This window comes from Myotis daubentonii, chromosome 7 (genome assembly GCF_963259705.1).
Source record: "Myotis daubentonii chromosome 7, mMyoDau2.1, whole genome shotgun sequence".
NCBI classification, from domain to species: Eukaryota; Metazoa; Chordata; class Mammalia; order Chiroptera; family Vespertilionidae; genus Myotis; species Myotis daubentonii.
This window is the reverse complement of record NC_081846.1, coordinates 50,766,512-50,792,455: the sequence shown is the minus strand read 5'-3', so window position 1 is coordinate 50,792,455 and position 25,944 is coordinate 50,766,512. Positions and strand designations below refer to the sequence as shown.

The 25,944-nt window shown below is 37.6% G+C and overlaps 1 protein-coding gene across 2 annotated transcripts in view; it reads right to left on the bottom strand.

Moving 5' to 3' along the window:
• Window positions 1-25,125, bottom strand: part of SCN9A (sodium voltage-gated channel alpha subunit 9) — a 127,335-nt gene extending 102,210 nt beyond the window's left edge. For both annotated transcript variants that reach the window (XM_059704225.1, XM_059704223.1), the window contains exon 1: window positions 24,910-25,125. The gene's annotated coding sequence lies outside the window, so the exon portion shown is untranslated. The remainder of the gene's footprint in view (window positions 1-24,909) is intronic.
• Window positions 25,126-25,944: the final 819 nt, after the last annotated feature.

The following is a 25,944-nucleotide window of genomic DNA, read 5'->3' as shown; positions in this document are numbered from 1 at the left end:
ATTCTTCTCAAGGGCACATGGATCATTCACAACGATAGACCACATGTTAGGACACAAAACAAGTCTCTACAAGTTCAAGAAGATTGAAATCATATCAAGCATCTTCTCAGATCACAGTGAAATGAAATTAGAAACCAACTACAGTAATAACACCCCAAAATATTCAAACGCATGTAGGTTAAATAGCATGTTATTAAACAATGAATGGGTTACCAACAAGATCAAGAAATAAATAAGGAAAACCAAGATGGCGGCATAGGTAAACACCGGAGTTTGCTGCCTCACACAAGCACTTCAAAAATACAACTAAAAGATGGAACGGACATCACCCAGAACCACAGGAAGGCTGGCTGAGTGGAAATTCTACAACTAGAAGGAAAGAGAAAGCATACCGAGACTCAGAGGAGGTGCGGTGCGGAAGTAAAATACTAAGGTACAGAGGCCCACGTGGAGCGGGCTGGTGGCTGAGGGTGTGGTTGTCTTTTTCAATCAGGAGGGAGTCTCAGGCTCTGAGCTCCAGTTCCAGGCGAGTCTCTGGGGACCTAGACTCACACGGGAGAAGCGGGACTATCTGGCATCGGTTGGAACTTGAGGGCAGCTTTCTCTCAGAGGTACTTGCAGCAATTGCTGGGACACTGAGAAGTGGGGCCTCTGAAGGAAGGCAGGACTGAGAGCAGCCGTAACTGCTCGCTCTGCCCACCCTGTTCATCCCCTGGGACCCACCCCGCCCAAGTCTTGCACGGAGGCTTTTGGCAGAGGCTAGATTAGCAACTCCCTAGAGCTCCAGGACAGAAGTTCTCCCACTGCAGACACAGCTGATTCTCACAGCCAATTGGCCTAGAGGTCAATCCCTCCCAGTGTTACTTACAACAATCAAGGCTTAACTACAACAAGACTGTGCACAAAGACCACAAGGTGGAGCACCAAGAGTGTCCTCCTCAGGTAATTGGGGAGGCTGAACCACTGGGCCCTAGAGGACACTTAGCACAGAAAACCACTTTATCAACACAAGGAAGCATAAAAACGTGGAGACAAAGAAACAGGACACAAATGACAGAAATGGAGGAAAGCAAACAACTGGATATAGAGTTCAAAACCACACTTTTAAGGTTTTTCAAGAACTTTCTAGAAGCTGCCAATAAATTTAGTAAGACCCTCGAAAAGACTGGTGAGACTGCTGATAAATGTAGTGAGATCCTCAAGAAATCTAGTCAGACCCTCGAGGTTACGATAAAGGACCAACTGGAAATTAAGCATACACTGACTGAAATAGAGGATATTATACAGACTCCAAACTGCAGACTAGAGGATCGCAAGAATCAAGTCAAAGATTTGAAATATGAAGTAGCAAAAAACACCCAACCGAAAAAGCAAAATGAAAAAAGAATCCAAAAATACGAAGATAGTGTAAGGAGGCTCTGGGACAGCTTCAGGTGTACCAACATCCAAATTATAGGGGTGCCAGAAGAAGAGAGAGAACAAGATATTGAAAACCTATTTGAAGAAATAATGACAGAAAACTTCCCCTACCTGGTGAAAGAAATAGACTTACAAGTCCAGGAAGTGCAGAGAACCCCAAACAAAAGGAATCCAAAGACGACCACACCAAGACACATCATAATTAAAATGCCAAGAGCAAAAGACAAAGAGAGACTCTTAAAAGCAGCAAGAGAGCCGAAACCAGTTTGGCTCAGTGGATAGAGCGTCAGCCTGCGGACTCAAGGGTCCCAGGTTCGATTCCGGTCAAGGGTATGTACCTGGGTTGCGGGCATATCCCCAGTGGGAGATGTGCAGGAGGCAGCTGATCAATGTTTCTCTCTCATCGATGTTTCTAACTCTCTATCTCTCTCCCTTCCTCTCTGTAAAAAATCAATAAAATATATTTTTAAAAAAAAGGCAGCAAGAGAAAGAAACTCAGTTACCTACAAGGGAGTACCCATACGACTGTCAGCTGATTTCTCAACAGAAACTTTGCAGGCCAGAAGGGAGTGGCAAGAAATATTCAAAGTGATGAATGCCAAGAACCTACAACCAAGATTACTTTATCCAGCAAAGCTATCATTCAGAATTGAAGGTCAGATAAAGAGCTTCACAGATAAGGAAAAGCTAAAGGAGTTCATCACCACCAAACCAGTATTATATGAAATGCTGAAAGGTATCCTTTAACAAGAGGAAGAAGAAGAAAAAGGTAAAGATACAAATTATGAACAACAAATACACATCTATCAACAAGTGAATCTAAAAATCAAGTGAATAAATAATCTGATGAACAGAATGAACTGGTGATTATAATAGAATCAGGGGCATAGAAAGGGAATGGACTGACTATTCTTGGGGGGGAAAGGGGTGTGGGGGATGCGGGAAGAGACTGGACAAAAATCGCGAACCTATGAATGAGGACAGTGGGTGGGGAGTGAGGGCGGAGGGTGGAGTGGGAACTGGGTGGAGGGGAGTTATGGGGGGGAAAAAAGAGGAACAATTGTAATAATCTGAACAATAAAGATTTAATAATAATTAAAAAAAGAAATAAAAAAAAAAACTTCCTAGAAACAAATAAAAATGAACACACAACAACCCCAAATCTCTGGGACACAGCAAAAGCAGTCATGAGAGGGAAATTCATAGCACTACAGGCATACCTCAAAAAACAAGAAAAATCAACAATAAGCTATTCAACCCTACAACTTAAAGAACTAGAAAGAGAACAACAAGAAAAGCCCAGAGTAAGTAGAAAGAAGGAAATAATAAAAATTAGAGCAGAAATAAATAACATAGAGCCTAAATAAAATACAAAAAATCAATGAAACCAAGAGCTGGTTCTTTGAAAGGATAAACAAAATTGATAAACTGTTAGCCAGACTCATCAAGAAACAGAGAGAACACAAATAAATAAAATCAGAAATGAAAGTGGAGGAGTAACCACTGACACCACAGAAATACAAAGGAGTGTAAGAAAATACTATGAACAACTATATGCCAACAAGCTGGACAATGTGGATGAGGTAGACAAATTCCTAGAAAAATATAATCTCCCATGACTGAATCAGGAGGAATCAGAAAACCTGAATAGGCCAATAACAACTGATGCAATAGAGGCAGTAATAAAAAAACCTCTCACCAAACAAAAGCTCAGGTCCCAAAGGCTTCACAGGGCAGTTTTACCAAACATTCAAAGAAGAACTAACTCCTATACTCCTCAAACTATTTCAGAAAATCCAAGAGGAAGGAACACTTCCAAACTCTTTTAATGAGGTTAGTATTGTTCTAATTCCAAAACAGGTAAAGACACTACAAAGAAAGAGAAGTACAGGCCAATATCCCTGATGAACATAGATGCTAAAATCCTCAATAAAATATTAGCAAATCGTATCCAGCAATATATTAAAAAGATCATACACCATGATCAAGTGGGATTTATTCCAGGGATGCATGGTTGGTACAATATTTTTTTTAAGAAAATATATTTTATCGATTTTTTTTACAGAGAGAAAGGGACAGGGGTAGAGAGTTAGAAACATTGATGAGAGAGAAACATCAATTCAGCTGCCTCCTGCACACTCCCTAATGAGGATGTGCCTGCAACCAAGGTATATGCCCTTGACCAGAATCGAACCCGGGACTCCCCCAGTCCACAGGCCGACGCTCTAGCTAGCCACTGAGCCAAACCAGTTAGGGCTGGTACAGTATTTTTTTTTTAAATGTTTCAAATTAACTTGCTAGGTCTGCTATATTTTCAGTTGAAAGCCTTTCTACTATTGGTTCATGAACTTAACTCTAACTTGGTGTGCTATAGCTAAACTATCTCTGGCCATCAAGAACATTTATCAAAAGAAGCTCTGACTAGGACATCAATAAGGCTTGAAAACTGTATGATTCTATTTTTCCTGCATGTATAATTTACAAGTAATTTGAGTATTGTACACAACCACAGAGATTATCAAACAGGCTAGTGACGATTCCCCTCCAGGCACTTCCTTTTCATTCTTGTCCCGGCTTGCTTGCATATAGTAGCCCCACCACTTGGTGTTCTGAAAGTAGGCATCCCTATATGTGCCTCACCAGAAGAAAACCCAGTAGAATCAGAGCTCCCTTCCCTCATCTGTGCTGACTTTGAGTATTATCAGGAATTCACTAATAAATTTGTTAAATGACAATTACTACTTTTGATAATTTCTTTAATTGTGCTTCCTATTACTCTGGACACATGGAATTGAGCTCTAAGAAACGTGCTTGTAAAACAAGGAGATAGACTACAATTTTTGAGGGCACTTTTATATATGATTCCCATGATCGTAAACACATTCTGTCAGTCATCTTGCAGTGGCCTACTGATGGTAACAGGGGAAAAGTGAAAGGAATTCATAGTTATTAATATATGATGAGCAGCATGTCATTAATCAAAAGACGGCTAGGAGTGAGAAATTTCTAGAACTATGGCTGACATTTCTTTATGACTAAATTTTCTTTCAACATCATTTTAATTAAAAAAAACATATTTGGAAAGCTAAGATACATTTTCATGAATACCTGTACATGTATTTTTTCTAATTAGATATTTATGATACACTTATATAAGTGAATATAATATAATTTGGGACACAAAGGCTTCTGTTGGAAGAATTTAAAAAAATAATGAAGTATAAAATGCCTAAAACATGAAGAAAGAACAGTAATATAAAACAAAAAAGTGTGTGTGTGGGGGTTGAGCAATTTAGAAATATTTCCTTTATAATGTTTTATTAACTACACAATTACTTTCTATTTCACCAAAAACAAAACAAAACAGGAAGTGAATAAATCTCATCATGAAAAAATGTCTTCCTTTGAGCTGAGGAATTCAGAAATGATACATGTCAACGGTCAAAACGTGTTTGTTTGTTTTCGAGCAAGAGAGACTGGTCGCATCCTGATGTTCTGTTGCAATATCTTCATGGCTCCCTTGCCAAAGGACTGATGTATATTTAATCACTTTATCTAATGGATGTGATTTCTCAAGTCATAGTTACCCATTAGGAAAGCTCTTGCTCTGGGTTCAGCTGAGCACTCTGATTGCATTTCCTGACTTTGTGGTTTCAGAAAGGCCAAGCTAGCAGAGAATTCCCTGGCTGATCCATCTGCCTTTGCTAGGGACAAGCGAATACAACATGGCCATCCATGTCATTAGGCTTGGGGGTTGGGTGAAAAAATCACGTGGGTTCAGTGTGTCCAAACCTTTTGAACCAGGTGCCCATATGGTTAACTTTAATTACTAGAAAACAAATATTTTATTTATTTTTCCCCAAATGCCTTTTCCTTCTTGATTGGAATGGAAACAAATCTCATTTTGAAGTTTTAAGGGATTACTACGAAGCACCTGATATTACTACCTAAGAATATGCTTACCAGTACATGCCAAATAATACAGTAACACTTGAAACATGTTTTTTCATTCCAGTATATGATATGTGTTTGTTTGTTTTTTATTGTAAGACAGGGTTAAAAAAAAAAAAAGGAGAGAGAGGACTGGACTCTATTACAAATACTCTTCCCACTCTCCTTTCTCGACATGGATGTTAAGGGACATGTACAATGTGGAAACTAGTCTTGACATTGCTAGCAAATAAACCTTATACCTGTAAGACTGAAGAAAAACTGCTAACCTGGAATATTGGTAAGTTTTCCTATCATAATGTGAACATAGTATCAGTATTACACAGCCTTGCTTATGATAGCTTAATAGAAAATTTAAAACAGTTGAACCTATACCGATTTAGATCCCTTCTGCCTAAAAAAAAAAAATCCTCTATAACTGACCACTAACTGTAATGTCTCTCTATGGCATAAAAACGTTCCTACTCTGGTGCTGACAGTTTTTCTTCCCCTATTCAGTCTACATTCCTGATACATCACCCTACATTGCATTTACCCAAAGGGCAGCCAGATATTTCTATGATTCTTGCCTTCTCATGATGTTCCCTCTGTTCAAACAGTTTCAACGACCCTGATCACCCAATTACTTATCTTTTAATATGCAGCTCAACATCTCTTCTATTAAGAGACCTGACCTTATCTGCTTCCCTCTTTCCCTCACATATAAATTAAACTGTTCATCAGCTTCTTCTCATCTCCTGTCTGCTTTGGGCGCCCATCAGCTCCCTAACTGAGGTGTTTTTTTTTTTTACCATAGTTCCAATAATGCCTCATTTCTTCCATCAGTCTCCATGCCTTTTTCAAATAAACTCCTTAGACAGGAAATTTGTGTCAGCTATCATTTATATCCAGTGTATACCTTGATATCTGGACATCCCAGAAACCTGTTAAATGCTCGAGGAATGAGGACGTCTCCTAACCCAATCACCTGAACAAGTAAGCATCTTGTCCTTAAGATAACATGTCATGTATGTCACACTGATTTGTAAGCAAACTTTATTACTTAACAAAATTACTTAAGATTTTTCAGTATTTTGAGAGCACCTTCAAATACTTATAATACACAATAGCCATCATTGACTTTACATCAGAAACTTTTTTAAAATTTATGGCACTCTCAATTTTTCTTTTTCTCCTCATTTAAAAAATTAAAACATGTTCAGAAAACAACAATTCCTAAAACTTACAGGTAGGCAGATGGGTACAAGAAATATAAAATTTTGCTATTATAATCTGTTTCTCATTTTAATTACACCAAAATAAAGACTACTATCCATCTGCTTATGTTTAATTAAAGCAGCTTTCTCCCAACCATAAAGGGTAAAGTCAAAAGCTTGATCAGATGGATGAGAAGGAAGACCAATATGGTGGACACCAACTAATTAAACTTTAAAATTCCCTAATTGTGAATTACACTAGTCACAACAGTAGTCACAGTAGAAGTTAAAAATCCATTAGGGATATTTTTCCATTTTCACCAATACTCATGCACCCCAAAACTGAAAATATTTCATTTGAAATATATATTTGTTTAAGGACAAATCACCAAATGTCTGGATATCTAACAAAGTGATAAATTACAAAGTTATTTTAGAGACACATGCAGAAATACCATACCTGATTAATCCTAACTTAATTTTTGCCATTAAACAACAAAGTTTATTTAATAGTTTGTAGGTAAATAACAGGGTCGAGTTAAAGAGGAAACATTTTATTATCATTAAATCCAAGATACAATCCTTTGCAGAAAGTTGAGCATATAACGAATTTGGGGTTATTAATATAGTTGAATATACATATAGCAAATTTTCATTGGCAGAACATTTAGAAAGTGTTAAAAATGATACAACATAAAATAAAATTAATCTACTCAGAGAAAATTACTGATATTTTGAGCTATTTACTTTGTTGTTGTTTTTTTTTACGTACAAACAGAAAGCCAAATGTTTTCCAAAAAGGCTATAATAATTTATGTTCCCTCTGATATGGAAATATATTTTTCCTCACCACAACAATATTAACTGTAGTAAATTTTAAAATGCTTCCCAAATTGATGGGGAAAAGGTTTCTTTTAAAATGTGCAATACATGGGACATTTCTGTTTCTTATTTGATGAATCTGTCTCTTCTCTTGGTCCTTTTCCTATTGGGGAACTCATCATTTCCTTCTTTGCTATGCTAAGATATTGATCCCTTTTCACAAAATTTCCATTTATTTATTTGTCAGTTTGCCATTTTTCAAGTTTTTATCTTTGGTAAACTTGCTTTTTAATTAAAAAATCTATAATTACTACTTAACAGAACTATGCAGTTATTTTATAATTAAAATATTCACACTTTGGGGCATATATATAGATATATATATTTTCCTATTGTGAGAATAGAGTTTTATCTTCAAGATATATTTCTGGGAAGCATAGACCTGGGAATGAAATATTCACACAGTCCCTGGAGTCTTGTCTGATGCTGAGAGAGTTTGCCCATTTTATCTCAAATGGAACCATCTAACTGAGATAAAATTTTTGCTCTGTTCTGTTCTTTTCTTAGTTGGATCTTGCATCTCCTCAGATCTTCTGCACAACCTTTTCTGCACTTCGAGTTTTGTATAATGCAGTTTCTTTAATTCAAATAACTATTCCCAAAGGCTAATAATGACATTATATATTTTTATATGCATTAATAGAGGCCTGATGCACGAAATTGGTGCATGGGTAGGGTCCCTAGGCCTGGCCAGCGATCAGGGCTGATCTGTGGGACAACTGGCAGGGCAATTGTGGGGCCCTCCGCTGGCACCTGCCTTGGCCGGCCTGGTGCTGCCCACTCGCCAGCCCCACTCCCCCACACCACCACTGCCACCAGTCACCTCCCTCTGCAGGGCAACCAACAGGGCAATCACCCCCCCCCCCCCCCCGCTGGCACCCGCCTTGGCTGGCCTAGGGCCTGCGGGCAGCATTAAGCGTCTGCCCCCTGGTAGTCAATGCATGTCATAGTCGTTCCACTGGCCGTTCCACTGTTAGGTCGATTTGCATATTAGGCTTTTATTATATAGGACTAGAGGCCCGATGCATGAAATGTGTGCAAGAGTAGGCCTTCGCAGCCATGGCGGCTGCCTGGATCCCTCCCTCGCAGCTGCAATGGCTTCCTCAATCCCGCAGCTGCAGCCCCAGTTTCGTCTGGAAGGTCATCCAGAAGGACGTCCGGAAGGATGTCTGGTCTAATTAGCATATTACACTTTTATTATTATAGATGGTTTTTAAGACACTTAGATACATCATTCATCATCATTCATCACTCATTCACATGCATCATTTAATTCATTTCAGACAAATTTTGAGAACCCTTTACTTGATTATAATCCTAAACTTCAGAGAAGTTATTAACTCCAAGAACAGGACACTTTTAAGTTGAGTAATTGGGCTAATGCTGCATGTTTGACTCTTGTTTCTTCCCTAAGTAGTATTTTTACATTTATTTTTATAGAATAAATATAGCCACAAAACTTAAAAGTATGTATAATGAAAATTAATTCTCCCCCTCTCCTTTTTCCCCCCAGGCACCTAGATTCCTATCCTAGAGGCAACTACTGATACCAATCCTTTGTGTATCCATCTACATGTTTGCATAAACACATATATACCTATATAATTTTCTTTTTACACAAATAATACCATATATACACACACTGCTTTACATTTGTGCATTTGTCACTTAAAATTATAACCTGGAAATATTTCTACATTAGTATGTTTCAGAGTCACAACTTCTCTTTACAGCAGCTTCAGAAACTCCTATTGCACAGATGTACCAAAATTATTTAGCCATTCACTCAGAGTTTTATAACATTTTATGTTTTTTTAATAACTGCTATGCAAAAACAAACAAACAAAAAAAAACATACCACACCTTAAAGGTGTTCATATTTAGAGTGGCAGATGAATAGTAGGAATTTGGTGAGAAAAAAATATCAAAAGAAAGAAGTTGTCTCCATGCTTGGGGATACAAAATATAGAACTCAAATTTACAAAAATAAAGTTAAAAATCTCAAGAAGTGTATTTCTTTGGGGAAAAGGAAGGTTATTGTCAATGACTGCTGGCATATCTGAAAAGTTTAATAGAAAAATTCATGTATTCTTATCTATGCATGATATATGAAAGAAAAAGAGAAAATATATCTTAGCTAACAATAATTTTATATTGTCAGAATTAACCCTTACTTGAGATCACAAAATCATCACAGACTTTGGTGACCTCTAGAGTCACTGAAGTGTGGCTGCAAAAGAGATCCTACTCCTTTTCATAGAGTCTTGTATAAAGAGTGCATTTCCACTCTTTGATTACGCAAATATCCACTTCCTCCAAAACAGCAACATGGTTTAGGAAAAAGGGTCTAATAACTTTGGTGTCAGGCAGACTTAGGTTTTAATTCTTGATTAAAACACACAACTAGCTCTGTGGCATTACACAAATTCTTCATAAATGAAATGGAGAAAGTATATCTTCAAAGATTATTAGATAAAATAGAAAGTTTCTGTAAAATGCCTACCATAGTGCCTAAGCTAAATAAATCTTATATACATATAGCAATTTTACCAACTGCAATTTTAAATGATGAACTGTGAGCTGGTCATTAAAAGTAAAACCGTATTAACATTTAAGTGGAGAATATTTGTTACTTATATGTTATTTCATGTGCATAACATGTTTAAGGCTTTATTCTAAAATAGGTCTGCAATAAAGTAGGAAGAAAACATAGCATAGTTGTTAGGTTTGTGGCTCCAGAGTGAGAGAGACCTGGGTTCAAATTCCATCTCTACTGCTTACTAGCTTGTGTGCGGGGGCAAATTAATTAATCTCTCCAAAGTTTAGTTTCTGCTTCATAAGACACGGCTGAAAATGATTATCGCATAAGGTCATTCCAAGGGAAAAAATGTGACACTGCATTTTAATCATGAAGCACATTTCTTAGTGCACTTTAAGTGCACAATATATCCTAAACCATTCATTTAGCACATTTCCTGATACATTTTAAGTGCAAAAAATCACTATTATTATGAGTGATTTTTATCAGCTTCCATATAAATTGACTTTGCACACCTAATGTTCTTAAGGAAGGAGAATAAATTTGGTTATCCATAATAGATAGATGTTTATATTGCATGTACAGAACCATTTCTCCTTAAGGAGATTTCAACTTTAAATATTTTAAAGATTAAAACAAAGCTATTATCATTGCAAAACCAAGACCACGCTGCTTTCTACCAACATATGGCGATATATATCACACACAGACATTTATAAAGACCCTGCCAACATAAGGCTCATTAGTCCATGCAGTACATGCAGAATATGCACACTGTTTTTAAGTGGTGATGAAGACAAGCCCATCAGGCTTGTTAAATGCAAATATAATGAGAGTGCTGGAAGATTTTAAAACCCAGGAATTGGAATGTATGGAAATCAAAGCAGAAATAAGAAAATAATTTAAAGTGTAAAGGAATGTGGCAAGTGCATAAAGGATTAATCATCCAATAGTAGCCATGATTCTTTAGGACTGAGCAGGGTTATACAATAGGTCAAAAATGCTGAACCTAGGCAAAAGCTAGGAAGACACAAAGAAAAAAATGTTTTAAGGGAGAAGTTTTAGCACAGATCAGATAGTGTCACTTCATTAGTAATGAATGCTCCAGAACCTAACATTAAAACAAGAGAAGGCTAGGTAGTTGCTCAAGAAGGTAAAATCCAAGCGTAGAACAGTTTCTGAAGAAACACCCCCAACAGGCCAGCAATAGTTCAGTACACTCAAGGTTCTTGAATGTAATATTGGGACAGGTGAATGAAGTAGTATGCATGCCAAGGAATTCCTTGGAATATCTGTGGATATTATCAAGAAAACTGGTTGTCTACTTATAAGATTTTTGCTTTCGACATTCTTTTAGAATGTATATTGGCACAGGAAAGAGGTACCCAGTTTTATGATTCTAAAGAAACAGCTTATATAGTAGAAATTCATCAAAGGATGCTAAAGTACTATGGGATAAATCACATGAACTTACCAACAAGTTTTTTTTTTTTTACAAAATTTACATGTTCATAAACAGAAACATCCTGTGTTTCATATTTCTCTACTCTCTCATGGAACTACAGGCTGTAATTGCTGCAAGGCACTTCGTAGCCTTGACCTTAATCTGGGAATAGGATAAAACCCATATAATATTGTTTAAAATGTATTCTCTTTGGAGGTTATTGTTGTGTAAAGGGTATTCAGAAGATTTAGGGCATATATTTTTTTAATGAGTGGATTACATGATAGGATTCCTTATGTTCTACTGTTTAAGACAGGATTTCCAGAATCTCCTAGTAGATGTAAATAGGCTTAGAATCATGGAGAAAATTCCAGAGTAGACAGTTGCTACAGAGTAATAATTAAATGGGAATAAAATAATTCCCATCCTTCCTCAAATTTATATTCTGGTATATATCTGACCAGGAGACTTAGATTCTGAATAAGGTAAGTATTTAGGCAAAAAGAGTATTCAACAATTCAATGGCAAAGGTGCTTAACTTTTATTTACAGGCTTTAACTCTTTTAACTATTATTATGATGAATATATTGAACTGTTCATAAACAAACTATATTTATGTGTTATATATGTGTGTTATTTTCATGACAATATATACCATACTCAGTGTAAACTATTACCGTTTTCATTTGCCAGTAGCTACACAAGGGAAAAACTGCTGCCTATGGGACTGAACCTCCACAAGGACTGTCTAATGGAACGAGAAATATTTGTGGTACAATCTCTAACCTTCAAACTTTAGATCTCATTAGCAAACTTCTAAAAACACTTCTAACAAAAATTGAATGAAAAATTAGTGTCTTTGCTAATTTTCACTATGGAGAAAGGAGACTTCTGAACTTGTTTTATTAAAATGAATCTAAGATTTAAATAGTAGAAGTCTAAATGCTTCAGAAAACAAGATAGTCTTTCTTTTGCATTCATTTATTCATTTGTCTACTCACTCCAGTATTATGAGTACCACTCTGTGCAAAACATTGTGCTGGGTCAGAGGGTATCATGATTATAGCAGATAGAATCCTTTTTCCCCCTAAAATATGTTTGTATTGATTTCAGAGAGAGGAAGGAAGAGGGAGAGAGAGAGAGAGAGAGAGAGAGAGAGAGAGAGAGAGAGAGAGAAATCAATTATGAGAGAGAATCATCAATAGGCTGCCTCCTGCACACCCCCTACTGGAGATCAAGCTTGCAATTGGGCATGTGCTCTGACCAAGAATCGAAATGTGACCTCCTGGTTTATGGGTTGATGTTCAACCACTGAGTCACACCAGCCGGCCAGGTAGAATTCCACTTAATTATATCATCTAATTCTTAGGATAAGAACATAAAGAGTTCCTGAATCTATTAAGTAGTTAGCAAGGAATTAGACTTCCCTGGACTATACAGGAAGGGACCAAACCCAAACTTTTCCAATAACAAGATTGGTCAAAAATGAAAGAACCCCATCAGACAGGAGGAAAATATGAATATATAATATTCTTCCCACATCAGGAATCCCCTAAAGTTGCTAGTATACTCTTCCAATAATTCAAGAATTTTAATCCTTTGTGTAAGAAAAAAATTAGATGGGGTTATTGAAATGGAAGGTAAATGCTCAGAGTAAGAAATATTTGAGCTAAAAACCAGACCTCTTGGAGTTATTAGTGAAGGGAAGTTGGAAACTATTAGACTCTGTAATGTCTAAAGTAATTGTGAAGAAAATAAGTAAGAGCTAAAACTATAATAAGAAAACATAGGGGGAAAATCAGGTTTAACAATATTTTCTCAGATATGGCCTCAAAAGCACAGACAACAAAATAAAAAAACACACAGATAAAGTAGATTTCATCAAAATTACAAAAACATACCCATTCAAAAGCGCACAAAGCTTGGAATAGACATTTCTTCAAAGAGAAGGCAGAGCAGCATTGAACAGACTGTCAAACTACAGTGCGAAGCCTGGGGAGGGTTTGGAGGGGGTGTTAAGAGATCAACCGAAGGACTTATATGCATGCATATAAGAATAACCAATGGACACAAGACACTAGGGAGTAGGGCCCGGGGGAATGTCAAGGGGGGGGGGGGAAGGAGACATATGTAATACTCTTTTTAATACTTCAAGAAATAAAAATTATTTAAAAAAAGAAAATATACAAATGGTCGATAAGTTCACAAAAATATATTCCACCTCACTAATCATTACAGAAATGCAAATCAAAACCACAACGAGATACCACTTTATTCTCACTATGATGTGTATTATTTAAAAAGAGAAAAAATGTAAGCAAGAGTGTTGCTTACAATTTCCTGATGTGGACATTGGAGCCCTTGTGCATTGCTAGTGGGAATATAAAATAATTTATTCACTGTGGAAAATGTTACAGCAGTTCTTCACAAAAATTAAACATAGAATTAGTATATGATCCAGAAATTCCAATTATGGGTATATACCCAAAAGAATTAATTAGAAGCTGTTTGTATACCAATGTCATCAATGTCTGAATGGATAAACAAAATATGGCATATACATACAATGGAATATTATACAGCCTTAAAAATGAAGAATATTCTCATACATGCCATAAATCTTTAAAATATGCTAGATGAAATAAGCCAAACACACACAAAAAAATACTGTATGATTCTGTGGTACTGAGAATAGTTACATTCATAGAGAAAGTAGAATGTTAACTATTACCAGGCACTGGGAGGGGGACAAAGGAAATGAGGAGTTATTTTTTAATGAGTACAGAGTTTCAGTGTGGAATGATGAAGAAGTTCTAGAGTTCAATCACATATAAGTTATCCATAAAAAAAGACAAAAAGATATTGTATGGAAATTAGAAGTTTCCCAATCATTTATTTGCCCAGAATGGGACCCCGTGTGGGGCGGGAAGCACACTTCATCCCCTTCCTGGTTCTCCATCCCATCACTGTTGGATTGGCTTATCATACAGATCTCTAAGCAGACAGCAATTTTTTCTAAATTAAGAAAAGGCCCTCATCTTACACTAATTTCTACCTTGCTCTCTGCATTTCAGCCACACTGATTTCCTGCTGTTCCATAAACATATCAGATATGTTGCAACTGAAGTTCTTTGTGACTGGAATGATTTTCCTCTTACATAGCTAGCTCCCTCACTTCCTGACCTCCTAGGCTCTGCTCAAATATCACCTCTAAAAAGCATTTTTTGTTGTTGCTTTCAGTTTTATATCCCACATATGAGTAAAATCATATGGTTCTTGACTTTTTCTGTCTGATTTATTTCGCTTAACAGGATATTCTCAAAATCAATCCATGTTGTCGCAAATGACAGTATTTTATACTTTCTTATGGCTGAGCAGGATTCCATTGTTTATGTGTACCACATCTTCTTTATCCAATCATCTACCAAAGAACATTTCAGTTGTTTCCATGTCTTGACCACTGTGAATAATGCTGCAATGAACACAGGGGTGCATATATATTTATAAATATGTAAATATTTTCCAATTTTGGGGGGTAGATACCCAAAAGAGGGGTTGCTGGGTCATAAGGTAAGTCTATTCTTAAATTTTTAAGGATCCTCAAAAATGGAAAGCAATAAATGAGCAAACAAGACAAACAATAATGCATAGACATAGATAACATTATGGTGGTACCAGAGGGAAGGGGGATTGGAAGGTAGTGAAGGGTCAAGGGAGTTGAGTGTCTGGTAAAAGATTTGGGGTAGAGGGCACAATGTAATATAGAGATGATGTATCATAGAAATGTACACATGAAACCTATATAATTTTATTAAGCAATGTAACCCCCTCAAATTTAATAAAAATAAATTTTAAAGAAAGAGAAAAAAAATTAAAAGCTTTCTACCCACCCTTACTAAATAATGCCTCTCTCCCTCAATTTTCCCTGTCCTGCTGCATGTTTCTTGACAGCATATATACAAGGATAGATGATGAGTAAATATTTGTTTATTTACTCATTATCTGTCCCCAAACTTGCATAAAGTTTCATGTTTTGCTCACTGCTATATCTACAGTGTCTATAATAGTGCTTGAGTAGCTGCTCAATAAATACTTGCTGAAGGGAGTGAATAAAGGAAGAGGGAGGGGAAAAGGGAATTATTGCTAAATTTCAGAAAACATACGAGTGCTGAGAATAGTGATGCTAAGAGTTCTGGGAACTGACCTGGAGCAACTCAGCATCCCTTTACCACCACTCCTGGGATATCTGCCAGGTTCTCCCTTCCCACAAACCTCAGTGGCATTGATACCAACTTAGATTCCAATTCCTGATCTACACATAGGGTTTAATGACTGATCACCAGGCCAGTTGGATATTTTAGCTCTCACTCTTTTTATTTATGTGACTGCAGTCCACCTCTTAAGCAAATCTTTTAATAGATAGGTCTCAGGAAAGGATTTGGGCTTCAGTCTTTGTAATGTGTCAACCTGAGCACATGTTAAAATAGTTTGGGTATTTTATGCAAATAAAACTAAATATTGTCATCTAGGATTAGTGAACCCAAACTGTGGCAGAAAATAAGCAGGAGTGCTGTTCCCTTTCTAAGAAATAAGATATCTGACACTTTCATCAGGACCTAGTAATGATAGAAAGCTAGGGTTGAGAAGCATAAATTAGTAAATCCTTAAGTTATTCCTTCCACATGCTTAGAAAGTTTCCGTAAAAAAGAACTGCTTTTAATAAAAGTTGAGCATATATAGTTGTGCAATAAATGATTCATTTAATCGGAAGCTATGGATTAAGAATGACTGCATGTAAGACAACCTGCAGGGATGTCAATATGAACAAGCAATGTTCTCTTCCCTTAAAAAGTCTAGTACAGCAATTTTCAACCTTTTCAACTCATGGCACACATATAATAATTACTAAAATTCTGTGGCACGACAAAAAATGTATTTTTTGCTGATCTGACAAAAAAAGTATAATTTTGATTTATTCACACTGTACAGCTATTGTTGTGTTGGCTGTTGTCATTTTTTTTTATTTGACAATCTAAGGGAAAAGAGGTCAGTGCCCTTGACTAAACAGTCAGGTATTGCATGTTTTAAAAATTCTTGTGGCACACAGTTGCCAATCCACAAACATTAGAACAGATTGAGATATATCATAGAACTCAGGAGCCCAATTTCCTATGGTTTTTATAACCCAAGCAAAGTACATAATACATATTTTAAAAATTACCTGTATTAGAAATTACTATAAGCATAATGTAAATTAAATTAAATTTTCCAAAACTGTTTTAAAACCTTTAAGAGTGAACACCTTGAATCATTGATGTTAAAGAAACACTTTAAATGACATAAATCATTGTCTTTGTGACAATAAGTACTATGATGTAGGTTACATTTGAGTGTATCAATTTTTAGTACTAAGAACATTTGTACTCTTCTAATATATTCTTAATTTCTAGGACATAAGAACTTTAGAGGAATACCATCTTCTTCCTTCCTTACCCTGCAGAAGGTCGCTTTACTTTCTATATTCCTCCACCCTCTAACACCAGGATCTCATATTTGCAACTTTATTCCATTTTATCCATTACATCACTCAAGGATGCATAAACTTCATCCATGACATTTAATATACATACCCCTTTTAATGACAATACTCCTCTTCTTTCAACTCTCATCTACCTTAGGAAAGTCCCTTTTCCTCTTTTGACTCCCTCATAATAAAACAAACAAAAACATTCATGACCAAGTCAAATCAGAGTAGTACAATGACAACCCTAGACCAGAAAAGTAAAGTCTCTCAATCTCTAAAACAACCTCAATAACACTTTAAATGTATAGATACATTTTATAATACCTTCAAACATCCACCTAAATCTCAATTGCAGTTTCACACAAATGCACTCCCCAAGAATCAGCATTCAAGATGAACATTTAAACAATCTTTCTTTTTCTTGTTCTCTAGTATTGTAACTACATAGCTGGCTATGTTCAATTACAAATGTAGAATATTTCAGTACCATTAGGGGTAAAAAGGCTTTTGTGGGAATCTGGCAACATAACTATAGGGTATAGCTGTGTGGGATATGTGAAAGTATATTGGGATAAATAAGATTTTTTCTCCTTTAAAAAAGATGAGTGTTACTCAGGTTTAGTAATCACTATGAGTCTTTGGGAAGGTAATGTAACTTCTGAGCCTTAGGGTTCTCACCTCAAAGGGTGATTGTGGGGATTTAAAAGAAGCATTTGCAAATCCTTTAATGTATTGCTTGGAAAAAATGAGACCACTGTATTCGAGGCTGTTAAATTAATGTTATTATCAGTAATATTAACAAGATGTAAACTGTGCTCTTTATATGGCAGTGTGCCTGTTATATATTTATTTTCTATCTTCAAGATATTTCCCTGGTCTACCTCTTGCAATACATAGTCGATTATTCTTTGTAACTGGGGAAGAATTGTGGATTGATAAAGAAAACAAATAAAATATTCAGTTATTACCCTTAATTTGATGGTTTTCTGTATAAGATCCTACTTTTTGTAAATGTATCACCAATGAAATAAAGCAAGTAAGTGGACATATTGGAAAATATTTCCCTCAGGCTTAGACATCTTATTTGTTGGTTTAAAAATTAAGAGTTACATTCCTGATGACTGAATTATTAGAGTAAGTTTGATTTCATATATAAGTAAAAAATTCTATGATATACTCTTTTCAGAATTGTCCTATAAAATCAGATATTAGTTGTATGATGTACTAATTAATAGGATATCTAGCAGGTCACCTCCCCTGTTCTGTTCTCCATTAATAAAGAATTCTGATAGATCAGGTTCAAAACATAAAAACAATGTAATTGAATAGTTAAAAAAAATTTATTTTAAGCATCTCTCCCATATTTTCCTACTGACAAGTTTTTAGATACTTCATATAAACTATCTATAATAGCCCTATAGGTGACAACTTTAGCAAGAGAATGATATACGGAATTCAAAATAGAATTATCCTATATTAGAGATGTCATTAAAAATAGAGAAACTGCATTATTAGTATTCATTGAAATAGGATTAAAAGTAAAAGTAACAACAATGAACTTTAGATGCTGTATCATTGTATTTAAGATATAATCAAAACTCATTTTGATTGTAATAGTGTTCAAAATTGTCTACCTACCATTATTGAATACCTACTCATCATGTGAGACACAAAAATGCCCTTTTTAGTGTGTATGTGTATATATTTAACTTCATTTGTACAGATACTCTTAGAATTAGACACTAATTATTTTACAATGAAGTTACATTTTAGAAATTAAAGCATTTGACTAAGACCTCTATACTAATATGATTATAATTGTATTCTTCTGTGCTTTTAACACTTTGTAAAAATATTTACAAAAATTCTGAAGTACAGTAAGGAAATAATATGAATTTTCAAAAGAGCTTCTCTGCAAACATTCATTCCTAAAAGCTGCTGGATGACCTCATGGTGCAGTAAGAATCTTGCTCCCAGCTGGCCCCTGAGGATGCCGTTTGCTTCTCCCTACCTAATCACCATGAGCCAAGTTTGTCCAGGGTAACAAGAATATATATTATATTAAGAAGACAAAACCCTTCACTTAAACTTTGTATTATTTTATAGCATGAAAGGATCATCTGTAAAGATTGGTCCCATATTTCCTGAGACTTTATATCATCAGCCAGATAAAAAGGATATTATTTACCAGTACAATATTCTATTTATCCTACTCAAAATATACATTCAGTTAATAAATTATCTTTCCCAAGCCCCAAAAGAAGCACTGTCCATTGGACGTGAAAATAAATCATTTATGGAGTTTAAATCAATACATAAGGGATGAGTTGGCCAGTGTTCGCAGTGGTTAGGGCATCAGCCTGTGCACTGAAGGGCTGCAGGTTCGATTCCTAGTCAAAGGCAAGTATCTGGGTTATGGGTTTGCTCCCTGCCCCCAGTTGAGGTGGGCGAGTGCGGGAGGCAACCAGTTCAGGTGTCTCTCTCACATCCATGTTTGTTTTTCTCTCTTTCTCTCTCTCCCCCTTCCTCCCTCTCTCCTGCCCTCTTTCTCTCCCTCCCTCCCATCCACTCTTTCTGAAAAGCAATAGATAAAAATCCTGTGCGGATTAACAACAACAACAATATATATATGGATATCTCATTATCATGTAACATTTCTTTTACTTTCCCCTGTTTAACTTTCCTGTATGTATTTGAACATCTACATTTACTTCTTTTTTTAATCTCTAAATTATAGACCTTTAAGAAGATGACATATTTTAAACAATTACATTATAGTCTAAGGTACATAGTTTATGAATAAATAGAACAGTTGACAGACACTATGTCTAGTGAAATCATCCCTATTTTTTAAAAACAACCAGACACAGGAAGTCAAGTTTGGCATATAGTACATAGAAAATTTCACTGAAAATCTCCACAGAAATGTCTTTGTGCTTATATTTTAATTCATCTATCTAATCTTATTCATCTTCTTTAGAGGCTCAATTTTCCAATTCTTTGTATTAACAGTTTAACCTAATAATCAAGCAAAGTTTGTATTAATGGCTTGTCTATCAAATGTTCAGAAATGAGATGGAGAAGAGAAGACTGGGAAAGAAAAAAGCATTCACAGCAGAGCAGAGCTGGTCAGTTAATGACACTGTAAATGGACTTCTCCCTCTACATTTCCTAGTGGACAATCGTAGGTGCAATTAGACTTTTATCTTATTTTGATAAGTTATTCAGAAAGCTTTGTAAAAGATCCAGGAGTCATTTTAAAGAAATTCATGATCAATAATAGCAATCACTCAAACACTTGACACAACAAAAGGAAATAATAAAATGAACAGCAATGAAATTACAATTAAAGTAATGGTGTATTTTAATAATAATATATGGCATATTTGGCTCCCAGTTACCTCATTTTAAAAATCTAAAGGTATTCCATCTCCTCTATAAAAAAAAAAGCAATAATAGCATAGTTTTACTTAAAATGCAATTATTATTTTAAAGAGAGAACTCTTTTGTCAGTGAGTTAAAAAAATATAAAGTTCAGTTCTGTATACAATGTCAACTGCACTTTGTCTGTGGCTATTGTTTATTGGCACTGTTCAAGGGTTCCCTTCTCCTTTCCTTCTTCACCATGGCCTGGCATTTTTCCTCACCATCCAAGTTTCATTCCTCCAAACTTCATTCCAACTTTAGCTGCCAAAAGCTGAGGCTTTCCCTGTTGCCTAAAGCCATTTCCTTCCAGATACACAGAGAAGTAAATTAAACCTTCAATGAAGAAATTTCTTTTTGCTGGACGGAGAGACACCAAATTGTTCATTCCTATCCCAGAAAAGTAATCTACTCACATTCTGTGAATGCTCTTCCATAAATCCTCATATGAAAATTATTTTTATACAGTCTTATAGTGTCTTTTATTATGACCTTGCCAACTTAAGTGGCAATCTGATTTTCATAGTTCTGAAGAGGGAAGCTATAATACCCCGTGTAATAATAAATTAGCTGACTGTGGTATGTAAAACAGAGGGCCATCTTCAATTAGTACACAGATGCACTCCAAGACATTGCAACAACCACAATGTGCCGTCTTCATAGAACATTTAACAAAATCCCTGGTGACAATTCATAAAATACTTTTAGTCCTTCGGAGGAGACATGATTGCCAAATTCTTGACCCAGAACTCCCCAAAATGAAAACAATATCACAAATCAATGCCGGTCACCTATTTGCAAGCAAAATTTTCAACCAAATATTAGTAGCAAAACTACTTGTTTGGGTTATCCTTAGGTGTAGTCTCAAAAAAATAATTGAGGTTTTATTGCCACACAAAGTTTTGTGTGTATGAGTGTGTGTGTGTGAGTGTGTGTGTGAGTGTGTGTGAGAGTGTGTATGTGTGAGTGTGTGAGTGTGCGTGTGTGTGTGAGTGTGTGTGTGAGTGTGAGTGTGTGTGTGTGAGTGTGTGTGTGAGTGTGAGAGTGTGTGTGTGTGTGTGTGTGTGTGAGTGTGTGTGTGTGTGTATGTGTGTGTGTGTGTGTAAATATGATGCTATCATTGGCCAGCATGCAGTTTCAAGTCCCTCCTCTGGCACCAAATAACAGTGATGGATCTTCCTGGATTAGCCACAGTGTCTCTCTGAGCCTTTCTTAGTGAACATTTTGGATTTGAGAGATCATTTGCCCCTTGAGCCTGGAGTAAACACCAACTTGGATCGTGTGAGCAGCAGATCTTAAGCCTAAGCCTCACTTGACCATATTTACATCAGCAGAGCCTATTCAAATGCTCATTTTTATTACAAAACAATATTTTAAATTTAGTAATTACCAATTTAGCCTAAATTCTTGGTAAAATATAAAGGTTTAAACGAAATACAGTCATCATTGTATATTAGGAGTCATTCACACTAAAGTCATATTGGCTTATACTCCAATTTTTCTTTAAAATACATTTTAATTCAGTTGTGGTCACTGCTTTCCTAAGAATACATTATAATCTACTTACCTTTCAACACGTTATTGCCTAATAATTGCTAAAAGATAGGAATACATCTCAGGATATTTTAATTTTACCTATTCAAAATCATAGTACAAGGCTGTGAACGTATCAGATGCTCAACGACAACAACAGGAAATGCATATATTTACTGGATTGATGTGCTCTGTGATGAAATAAGTCATATCTTTGTACTGAAATATCTGGGGACACCCTCCCCCACTACTTCATGCCAGGCACTGTACTGGAAGCTGACTCAACAATAAAGGCTTGCACTATGGAGCATGCATTGTACAAATCCACAAAATATCTGCATGCTGTATAATAAGCACTGTGCAGGAAACAAACAAGGTACCAAGATAGAAACTAACAGATGACCACCTACTTTTGACAAGGTGATCCAGAATGATCTGAGGAAGAGGCCTTTGAGCTGAGGCTTAAAGTTTAAGAAGGAGAAAAAGGAAGAGTCCAGGCTCTAAGAACAGCATTTGAAAACGCCTTAGGAAATTTCTCCACATGGTCCAGGTAGTAAAAGACCAGTGTGGCTGGAGCATATAAGTGAGAGGGAGATGGGTTCAGTGAGGCTGTAGAGAAAGGGGCCAGATCACAGGGTGATCTTTTCTGGTATTAACAGAAAGAATTTGCTGTTGACCCGTTTCTGTGTTTCTGCATTTATTCATATTTTTCTATGCAGTTATGAGTCAATGAATATTTTTAAGATGAGGCATCACTGCTTATTATTAAGAGTTACCTGCAGGAGGAAAAACCTATGGAAGCAGAACAAACTATAAAGGCTGTCACAGGTACCCAAGTAAATTATGACGATGGCCAAAACTGGTCTGGTGGCAGTAGAGATATAGATAACAGGTGGAAGAGGTACATCTGAGAAGGTTAACTGAATAGAAGTGTGACTGGATAATAAGATTGATAGACCTAAATATGGTCCGGTTAGGGATGAAATGCCATCATGAGGAAGAGGGAGCAATCAACACTTGGTGGAGGGTTGAGCCATTTATTCAAATGATGGAGGCGGGAAAGAATCTAAGGACAGAGTTTCAGGAAAAATCATGCTGTTACTATCATGACATTTAGAATGGCCCATTCACATTTGTAAACATTTAGCTCCTTTAAGGTTAGAAAAATAGCATATAAATCCCTTCAACACTTCACACTTTTTTCCACATATCTAAGAGGAATACATAGTAGATAAGTATTAGTATTGATTATTCATGCAAAAATGTAAGACTCTTGTTTTGTCCTTACCACAGAGAAAATGGGTTGTTCTTAATAAAAAGTTGAATAGGACCCCTCTGATTCCTCCTCTGAATTTCTTACTTTTTCTTTGCTGCCAAAACACATCTCAGCCACAGGTAGCAAAAACACAAGCACTGAGACAGGAGGGCTCCCAAGATTATCTCTGGGCCCCAGGAGACACAAGGAGGCACCAGAAGGCCCTTGGGAGAGAGCCAGACCTGACTCATCTTTCTTCCATAGAAGCACCAGGTACCGGTGAGCCCTGCCCTGCACCATAAGAATCATGGCATATTGTGTACCCACCCTCTGTAAAAATATGTCACTGTGTCTCATGACTGCACAATAGTTCACTTCCAAAAGGCAATCTCTAGTAGACAGGTATTTAAACACCTACAAGATACAAAAAATTGACCTTAAGTAAAACTATTATCAGTTTCCTAAATAGAGGGCACATCCTCCATTACATCTAATGCCATATTTTGTCTAGCACTTTGTTGTAAGCAGTATTCTAACAATCATGATAATTCCATACACAGGGATCAAATTAGGCTAGCTTTCAAACAATCAAGATATTTTTTAAAATCCTACGAAAGTGAACTCTAATTTGAAAAAAAATAATGAAAAAAATAATCAGAAGATTCAATGAAAAGGACTACTTAATACTTGGATTTGGTTTGCATATTATATGTAGACAGGCTATATTTATGTTAAAGCAAAATTGTGAAAATATATTTTAAAGTACCAAAAGAAAGAAAGAAAAACAGCAATAGAAATAGAAAAGAACATAACCCCCAACTCACACTCAGCCACTGAAAATCCACCATTATTTTAAGAGCTCATATTGATTTGGTCTTTATCATATTGAACTGAGCTTTTTAAAAACTCCCCTAAGCTTCTCTCATAAACATTGCTCTTAGCTTCCAAGGAGATATAAATTACTGGGAGAGCTGCAGCTGTAATAATTAAAAAAAAACAAAACACTAAAATAATTAATTAAATATTTGCTATAATCACAAAGTTGTCATTACATTTTCTGGTTTGGGAATCTTGCTTTCATCTTTCAATTGCCTTTAATACAAGTAACGAAAGTACCTATTTTTTCCCCTGAAAGTAAATACCCGTTTCTGATGAAGTGGATAAAAAGTTAACGTGATTCTGAACCTTCTCAATGTTACTATGAAAGGCGTCATCATTTGGAAAACAAGCTGCGTGGAGAACTGGGGCTCAGCAGTCTTGTCAGTTGTTTGTCTGCTCTAAAGGGCTGTGGCACGTCTTCCCTGTCCCTCAGGTGGTATCCATCAGCTGCTGGTTCCCGCCTTAGCCAAGGGGGCAGAGACCACGACCTGTCCCTGGAACCGAAACCCATCCAACAACTCTGCTAGCATCAACAGGAAGAAAAAACCCATCAGGTGTCTTGCCCTTTGCACATTTCAGAACCTGGCAGCAGACGCACCAGGTCCAAACCCGCAAAGGACCGGCGCTGCAGCGGGAACAGCTGCCTCTCCAGCCCGCTCAGCTCCTCCAGCCCCAAATGCTGGGACGTCCCGCCCGCACTCCGCCGGCTCCCCCCTCTCTGCTCTCCAGGTGGCTTCACGCCGGTGGCCAAAGCCCCGAGATGCGAATACGGACACAGGTGGGTGTGGCGGCTGAGGACAGCACTGGCGACGCTGGTGGCTTCCGTGCCACCGGCACCAGAGCAGCAAGAGAAAAGGCACTTACTTGCAGCCTTGCCCGCCGGTCCTGCCCACCCCGTGCCCCCGCAGAATCTGGCCCCGGGAAGGGCGCGGGCTTCGGGGTTCCCTGTGCTGCTGCTCCGCCCTGTTCTTTGGGCTCCTGTTGCCCAGCGGGCGCCGCCACCGCGAGCCGCCGGCACCCAGGCCAGCAGCCCCGGCCAGCCGAGCGGAAGAACGGGAAGCAGACACCCGCTGCGGGAGCGCTGGCGCTGGCGGGGCCGCACCGCCGCGGCGCCCCTCCTTCCGGGCGCGCCCAGGCCCGCAGCCCCGCCCCGCGCGGGCCCCGCCCTCCTCCCAGCCGCCCCCCTGCAGACCTGTCCCACCCTCCCTCCTGCGCTCCTCTCCCGGTGGAGCCTGGGGCCGGGACCCAGCTCCGGGCGCGGTGCTGGCGGAGCCGTGGCCCTTCCGCTCTGTGCCAAGTAGGAGGCAGAGGCGGGGTCGCGACCTCTCATTTACAGCTACCCTTCGGGGTGGGGTGAGGTGGGGAGTGTGTGTGTGCATGTGTGTGCATGTGCGTGCGTGTGTCCAGCAGCCAGAAGAGCCCTTCCCTTACCTCTCTCCAGCCCCATCACCCCCTCCTCCCTCCCTGCTCAGCAGAATCCGCTAACGTTTCCGAGAAGTCACTTGGCGGGGCTCGGCGGGGAGCGGGAGGGGAACGCCCCGGCGGAGGAGGTGGGGACCAATGGCCACGGCGCGGGGCTCTGAGGATGGAGACTGCGAATCCGTTTCTTCCCTGGTGCTTTGCCCGCGGACACGGGCGGTGGCGCGCAAGGCGTGTGTCCAAGCTACGATTTTTCTTTTCTTTTTTATAATCGATCGATCGGGTTGCCCAGTCTTCCAGGCAGGCAAAGAATTACACTTTTTTTTTTTTTCTAAGAAGGAGTAAGGAGTCAGAGGTCGTCATGGTGGAGAGGGAGCCGTGGGGGCGAGGCTGCTTTCTCAGAGCACCATGGGTCATGAGGGTTGTGAGTTTGAGCTGGGTAGGTGCGACTGTGAAAAGAAATCTTTGTAAATCCGTGTG